This window comes from Triticum aestivum, chromosome 5B (genome assembly GCF_018294505.1).
Source record: "Triticum aestivum cultivar Chinese Spring chromosome 5B, IWGSC CS RefSeq v2.1, whole genome shotgun sequence".
Classification (NCBI taxonomy): domain Eukaryota; kingdom Viridiplantae; phylum Streptophyta; class Magnoliopsida; order Poales; family Poaceae; genus Triticum; species Triticum aestivum.
Window position 1 is genome coordinate 224,034,364 of NC_057807.1, and position 7,838 is coordinate 224,042,201.

The 7,838-nt window shown below is 46.2% G+C and overlaps 1 pseudogene; it reads right to left on the reverse strand.

The window, feature by feature from the left end:
- Nucleotides 1-359: 359 nt before the first annotated feature.
- LOC123111100 (mitogen-activated protein kinase kinase 3-like) lies at nucleotides 360-7,064 on the reverse strand (annotated as a pseudogene).
- Between the last annotated feature and the right edge of the window lie 774 nt (nucleotides 7,065-7,838).

A 7,838-nucleotide genomic window follows, 5' to 3' on the forward strand; every position in this document is an offset into this window, starting at 1 on the left:
CGACACTTTTAGTCGCCGATTGCAGCATCTAGCCGTGCCGCTCTTAGCAAAACAACTACACTGACGTCACTCGACCGAGACTGAGTCACAGTCAATTGAGTTCTAGACACCTTCTCAATAATAGGATATATGTTTGAATCATTATTGTTGATATCGGTCGGTTGTGTTTTGGCCATAATGGCCCTTATCATCTACTCCCTCTATCCCATAATATAAGAGTGTTTTTAACGCTAGCTGTTTGGATGATTTGCTTGATAATTTAATAAAGATGATAGTACGGCAAATGCAGAGGCTGGGTTACACGCTCCTTTTCGTAAGGAAAATAGAAAAAATCACTGTCGTATATCTAACATATGCAGTTCATAGCATGGGAAAGCTTTTCCCCGTCATCTAAATGTCTCCCCGTCATTCAACTTACAAGCGTAAATGCTGAATGCAGAGAGGCAATAACCGATGTTATCAGTTCATTGTAGACTGTGTTGAGGCTCAACTGAATAGATTCCAATACCTCAATGTCGATATGCTAGAAGATTATTTTCTTCAGCATAAAATGGAAAGATAACATGCATGATAGATCGGTTCAGCAAATGCCCGGCAGTAAAAAGCACAAAAATCATCATATGTAATGATTGCATGCAAGAAGGCGAATGACTTCATGATACGCCAATGTGCAATTCTTGCCTTGATATCACATAGCATCCCATGGCAGTCCCTGGCTCCATGAAAAAATCTTCCTGGAAATGGCCTGCCTGCTTGCTGAGAATGTCGGGAGAGAGTTCGACGATGCTTAGCATCCCTTCAGCACAAAACCCATCTGCGCACACAAGGAACTCGTTCCCCATAATGAATGATCCAGAAACTCGAACACTCGTCCCTTCTTCCCCATGTGCACGAGTAAACCTTCTCCATCACACGGCCAATCTTCTCGCAACGGCTGTTACCTTTTAGCATTTCCCTTATTCTTGACAAAGTATCGAATATGTCGCTCTTACCGACATGTGTTTCCCCTGAGAAACTAGAATAAAAATATCATGTCAATAAGTCTGCACAATTCATGTAAAATAACAGGAAAGAAAGTTCAATTATAGTTCCGGAGCCAAGCATAATAAAGACATGCGATCCAAGCAACAGTGGAAGCTAAGGTATTTTGCACAACAGGAAAATACAGCAACGGATTGGTTACTACGAGAGAAACATAGCCCAAGATATTCCTCTACCTGAAAGTAGAATCTTGTCCATAGAATGACTTCATGTGATGCCATTGGTCATCACCACCGTCAAAGATCAGGTAGTAATGTACAGCAAGCATCTGCAATAAACATAACAATGGCCGTAAGTCATGTAGATGAGTAGTTGACCTAACTAACGCTACCAAACTTTATATCTCTGGCTAATGTATTAAAGTAAACATGCACTCAGACATCTGCCTATGATTCAAGCAACAAGCAAGGAACTTACCATTGAGTACCAATATACGGAAAAGAAATACCCTTCCTTCAAAACTAAGGGTATCAAAGGCAGATCACATATTCAATATCAAAGTGAGTACTGGTTTGCCTGTAATCAGGAAACGGCATTTCGGTCAAAAGGTTATACACTTAGACGAGGAGGCCTACATTCTTTTTTCAGAAAGTACTTGATCTTTTACTACACATAGATCAATGAACCTAAGGTTCACAACTTCAAGTGTAACCAAATTTACCAGCCATATCTGAAATGAACCTAAGGTTCACAACTTCATGTGCTCCACCACGATGGAAGCACACCTTCATTTTTCCTTTCGGGTTCCAATGTGCTCCAGCGCGGGAGCAGCAACCTGTGGTTCGTGCAGGAGCCCACCTCCTTTTTTCTTCTCTCTTTTCCGGTTTGGATGTGCTCCACCGTGGGGAGTGTAGAAGTGCATGCTCTAGCCAATGCAACCAAAAAACCGGAAAAGACTAGGCAATACATTTATACGTCAACACTCCCACTCACGTGTGGCTCCCTCGGGCCTAAACGTGGACCGGAAGTGGGCTGCAAGGGTCTTGAACTCAAGACCGCTTGGCTCTGATACCATGTAGAAGTGCATGCTCTAGTCAATGCAACCAAAAGACCAATCTAATGGAAGAGACTAGGCAATACATTTATACGTCAACAGGGACCACACTTCTGCTGCCCTGGGAGCAGTTCAAATGTGGTACTCATGCTGAGGTGGGTGTGGCGGATCCTTAGGGACGAGGGTGGCCTATGGCTGCAGCTTATAAAAGCCAAACACCTGCAGGGCCATCCTCTCCTGGCTTTTGACCGTTGGGAAGGATCTCAGTTCTGGAAATCCCTCCAGTCGATCAAGCATGAGATTCACTTGGGTATCAATTCTCCATAGGCGATGGAAAGGGTACCTTCTTTTGGCTCAACCCGTGGCTCGGTAGGACCACGTTGCGTGCCGAATTCCTGGGCCATTTCATGATTTGCTCGGATCCGGTGCTCTTGGTAGCCTCGGCGGCCCACAATGGGAATTGGGACATCCCGTTCCAACGAACATTCGGCCAAAGGAAACCTTAGCCTAGACCGAGTTGCGGACGGCTCTTCCGTCATCGCTGTTGAGGTCCCCGGGCGTCGTGTCTTGGCACAGTCACCTTCTCGGCGCTCTTCTCTGCCGGGTTGGCATACCGTGCCCTCTATTGTGCGTCGACCCTTGTGTGTACCTCCCATTTGTGAAAAGCTCCGCTGCCTCTGAAGATCAAAATCTTTGTTTGGCAGCTGCTCTATAATCGCCTCCCATCGGGTTTGGAGGTGGTGAAGCGGCATGGGCCGGGTGATGGCCTTAGCCTTCTTTGTGTGGTTCCCAAATCCGGGACCCACATTTTCTTCTCGCGTCCCGCTGCCTCCTTGTGGGACTTTGTCCGTGAGGCTCTAGGGCTTGAGTGGCAGGCGCCGGACCTGAGCGAGTTCCTGGAGGCTCAGGCCAAACATACCGGTAGGAGGCGGCGCCTCTTCAGGTTAGTGTTCGCAGTGATTACCTGAACCCAATGGACTGTACGTGACAAGATGGTTATCAAGCGAGTCTTCTTGCAGTGTGCTTCTGACTTTGTGTTTAAAATTTTGGCCTTCTTGCGGCAGTGGTACCCGCTTTGTAGGCAGCGGGACAGGGACCGGCTAGACGGCATGATTGATGATCTTCTGGTGGCAGTCCGCCAACTCGCTTCGCACCCTATCCGTTGATCTTTTAACTCTGCGGAGTCTTGTGCCGCCTTTTTTTTTTGCTTTTGGGCTTATTTGTGCCCCAGCAGATCTTCTATTTACTTTCCTGCACTTTAACTACTTGTGTGGAAATGGTGGTTGCTTTATCTATAAAGCGGGGTGAAAGACTATTCAAGAGTGGTTGGAGGTGAAGAGAGCAGCGGCGAAGCGGCTGTAACTGAGGTGAGCGGCCGCGTGAGCACGACGGGCGCACTCATATTCGAGGGGAGAAACGTTTAGGGCCGAGTATATTCAAGCGAAACGGTAAGTGACTTGGCAGCGGCAAAGTTCCTGTAAATTCGTCCCACTCCATGGATAGCAAAACCACAAATCACGTTTTCCCAGCTCCAATTTCTTTTTCTGAGATATACTTGTGGCCATAGTTTTAAAAACTGCACCGAAGATCGAACCTGTGAGCCTGTCGGTTCAGGTTTTCATCAGTTGGACCGCCGGTTCACCGGTTCAACGTCGGTTTTTTACCATAAAATAATATACGTTTAGTAGACAATGGCCAAATGAAACAGTGTTAAACAATGGTCAAATAAAATTACTTCCCTATAATAGACAACAAAGTAGCACGTCCGAGTTGGTTATTGGACCATGAGCTCGCAATGCCTACTACTCACGCATCCTAGGATTGAATCCCGCTTCTCCCAAATTCTACATTAAACATTCTCCTGGTTTTTCCGGTTCAAAGGCCTGGTTTATTCAGCGTTTTTTTCCAGAAAACCGGCCGGCTTGACTGGTTTTCTCCGGTCCAATTGCAGAATGGTCTTCTAGCTTCAAAAACCGCCAAGTCCGCCGGTTCAGTTTTTTTCCGCTCCGACCGCTGGCCCGGTCCGGTTTTTTAAACTATGCTTGTGGCAAACGAAATCCTCAATGAGGTCAAAATTTTTAACATGAATTTTGAATCCCGGATAGCAAGAAACCAGATTCAAAAGATTGAAACAACTGCAGTAAGAGTCAGTTATTTGTTGAATTGTCGGAATGTTCTATTGTCTAAGCATAGCTAACATCATTGTATGTGAACTTGCCGAACATCAGGTTCATTTTCCTCCATATGGAAAGGCAGCAGAACAGGAAAAATATAAGCTAACGAAAGCTATTAGGAACTCACATGTGCTATTTGTGATAATCTTTCTGCTGGATCATGAACACTTCTGTTGTACTCTGCCAAGTCCACACCAGGTCCCTCGTATTTCTTGATGAAGGAATGAGACAAAAGCTACAAGATGTTCAGTATGTGATTCAAATAAGATTTTTTATTTATTTCAGAGAGCAAAATAAACCCCATTTCGTCTTTGTTGCAAATAACCTATTTATGTAGTTAGTTGACAATGAATAATTTGTAAAACAATTCAACATATGAGACCGGTTTTTTGAAATTATCACCTCAGACCGCTAATCTGTTGACTAAAGAGCTGAAACATCCATCAGACTTTACTCTCAGATAGTGTTGCAAAATCCTATACTTACTGCATAATAAAGTTTATCACTCCCCGCAAAAATTAAATAATAAATAAAGATTATCACAAGATTTACGCAGTTGGAAACCCTCGTATCGTTTCTCTTGAAAAACCTTAATTGTACTAGACGTCACTTTACCTCATCACATGTTGGTCTTGCATCAGCATCTTTCTGCAAGCAAGCATCGATGAACAAGCAAAACTCTTCTGAATGCATATGTTGTGGCGGTGTTGGCGATGGATCTTCCAATATCTGCAAAACTGCAACACAGTAAGGTGGGAAAGGAGGATTGCATTATACATCAATAATATAATACTCACAAGAGGAACTACCGAACTAGTATTGCATTATTGTCAGACCATTCATGTTGGAAAGCAGAAATGAAATAGAAGTTCTAAATCCAGTAGAAATTCGGAAAACAGATGTAGAACGCCTACGAAAAACAAACCAAATTCCGAAAACAGCTTTAATCAACAATATACCAACAGATACACATAAATGAGATCATGATTATTCTTTCCATAAATAAGATGATCATGAAAGGCAGTAGAAAATTATACAAATGAACACTGCTTGACCGCCAACCACCTCACCTGCAGCATGAGGTCGGCCTCGCCCCCATTTACATCATATGGGTATCTTCCAGTTGCACACTCCAATGCTGTTAGTCCAAGGCTCCAGATATCAGCAGCATATGAGTAATTTTCGTTCCGAATTCTCTCGGGAGACATATATGTGACACTGCCCAGGAAGGTAGCACACTGGAAGACAATTACTACACATATATACTGCTTATTCAATCTAGATACTCAGATGTCCACTTAATACTATTTAGAACAGCATGATGTTGCTAAGAGAAGTTTCGGTCACCAAGAAGTAGCATACCATGGTAACTGAATCATGCAGTCCAGAAGTTACACCGAAGTCTGTAATTTTCGTATCACCCTTTAGATTTAGAAGCAAATTTGCTGGCTTTATATCTCTGTGAACTAAACGCCTCACTTCATGCAAGTAGCGCAGAGCCTAATAAATTAACACAGACCAACTAGTCACTTAAATTTCACAGGCCTGATTTGAATAGAGCTAACATCAGAACATACGGTGGCAAGAGGCACGTACTAGCAACACTTTCTGTAGCATATGTGAAAGAACTGGTTCTGTTATGAATTTCTTGACCCTGATAATATCTGCTAATGAACCACCATCCATATACTCAAGAGCAAAGTATATTTCTCCAGAGTCCGGGGTGTAAAAAACTCCTTGGAATTCAACTAAACCTGGATAACAAGATGCTGCTGATAACGTTCTAATCTCATTAAGAATCTGTTGTCTCCTTTCCTGTGATATATATCAGAGAATACGTTATAATAAATATAAAGAGAATAAGCTTGGTCCAAAAAATGTCTATAGTACTTGCTGCATTTCTGGTTCTACTTGCTGCAGCTTGGTTCAAACAATTTCCAACTAATACTGGAGTACTATAGGCATTAATTGGAGAATAAGCTATGAATTCGACACTTGTAGTTCCATGTGAAAGTTAATTTTAAAAAAGAAGGGTATCCATAGATTTTGTTTCATGTAAGGGGAACATAGAGATGTCAGCTTATGGCATATGGACTATAAATTTTTTTGCACTCACCTTGTCAAAAATGTTGATTTTCTTGAGTGCCAAAACTCGATGGACTGGTACATAAATAGCTCTATAGACAACGCTGCTTGCACCATTACCAACAGAATCAAAAATATGCATATCATGACAAGAACATCGATATGCCTTATCTGTAGCATAGTCCCCATCTGGTCTGGTTGTTCGTTTATGGAAGCCAAGCTTACTGATGTTATATTCATCAGAGGACCTACTCAATAAATTGACAGTTCCACCATCCAAAACCTTTACAAAAGTAAGATTAAAATATGAGCATCATATATATTTTTATAGCAGGCTTAAGAAAAAACATAGTATGAGCAACATAAGCAAGGAATTTTGTTGGTTGAACAGAATGAAGATAAACATAGATCTCAGCGAACTGACCAAACGGCTGAAACGAAGAGAGTGGTTACCTCGCAGTCGTCAGAGCTGGAGTCGTCGGACGTCCCGTCGGCGGCGGGGGGCGGCACAACATTGCCATCGGCGTCGAAGAAGATGGGCTGCAGCCTCCGCTTCAGGTCCTCCAGTCCAGCCATTACAGCCAAACAAGGCTAAGCCTAAGAGAAGGGTGAGGGAGAGGGCGCAGAGAAACAGAGTGAGGCTTTGATTTCGCTTCCGTTTGCCACGACGAGACGGGACGCACATGCTTTCCTCCGTCGCCAGTGCGATAGTCCCAAATTTGAGAGATGACCGGAGGCGGCGCAGCGGAGTAGGTCGGTAAGGGCATCTCAGCCGCACCCAGGAAGGCCTTCCCATACCTTTTTTTCGCGCCGGCGCCGAAAAAACTGCCCAGTCGCGCCTCATGACTCCGATTTTCGCCGGCTTGGGCCGAAAACAGCGCCGGCGGATCCAGCCCGAACCCGGCGCGCTGGGGGCGTCCGGGGGCGCCGGTCGAACTGTTTTGGCGCGAAAAAGCCGCGGGCCCGCCGCGTCAGCGACACGGCTCTCTTCTCGGCCCTTCGTCGTCCTCATCGCCTCGTTTCCCGCGGCGAATCAATGCCAAAGCTGTCGCGCGCTGCCGCGCCGGTCAGCCTGCGCCATTGATGCCTCACGGGCGGCGCAGTGAAGACCGGACGACGCGCGTCCCTCGCCCTCCCTCGCCCGCCACGCGTACACACGGTGACACGCGCGCGGGCGGCGCCTCGGCCTATATATGACGCGCCCCGGCGCACTCGGCGACTCATACTCTTTCGCCGTCGTCGTTCCTCCCTCTCCTCTCCTCTCTTTCGCCGTCTCCAGTTCACGCCCATGGCGTCGGTGGTGGGGCGTGCCCCGGCGCACGTTGGAGGCCGTCCTCGAGTACATCGAGGGCGGCAACACGCCGCGCCTCGAGTACCCCGCTCCCCCTTCCTTCTCACGCCGCCGGGGAAGCTCCTGGGCCCCGAGGCGCATGGAGACCGGGGGGTCCTCCTCCTCGTCCGCGGCTCGCCCTGCCTCCGCCCCGTCAAGCCGGAGCCCCAGGGCACGCCGGTCAGCGCGCGCACCCGCAGCTCCGGCGTCCGCA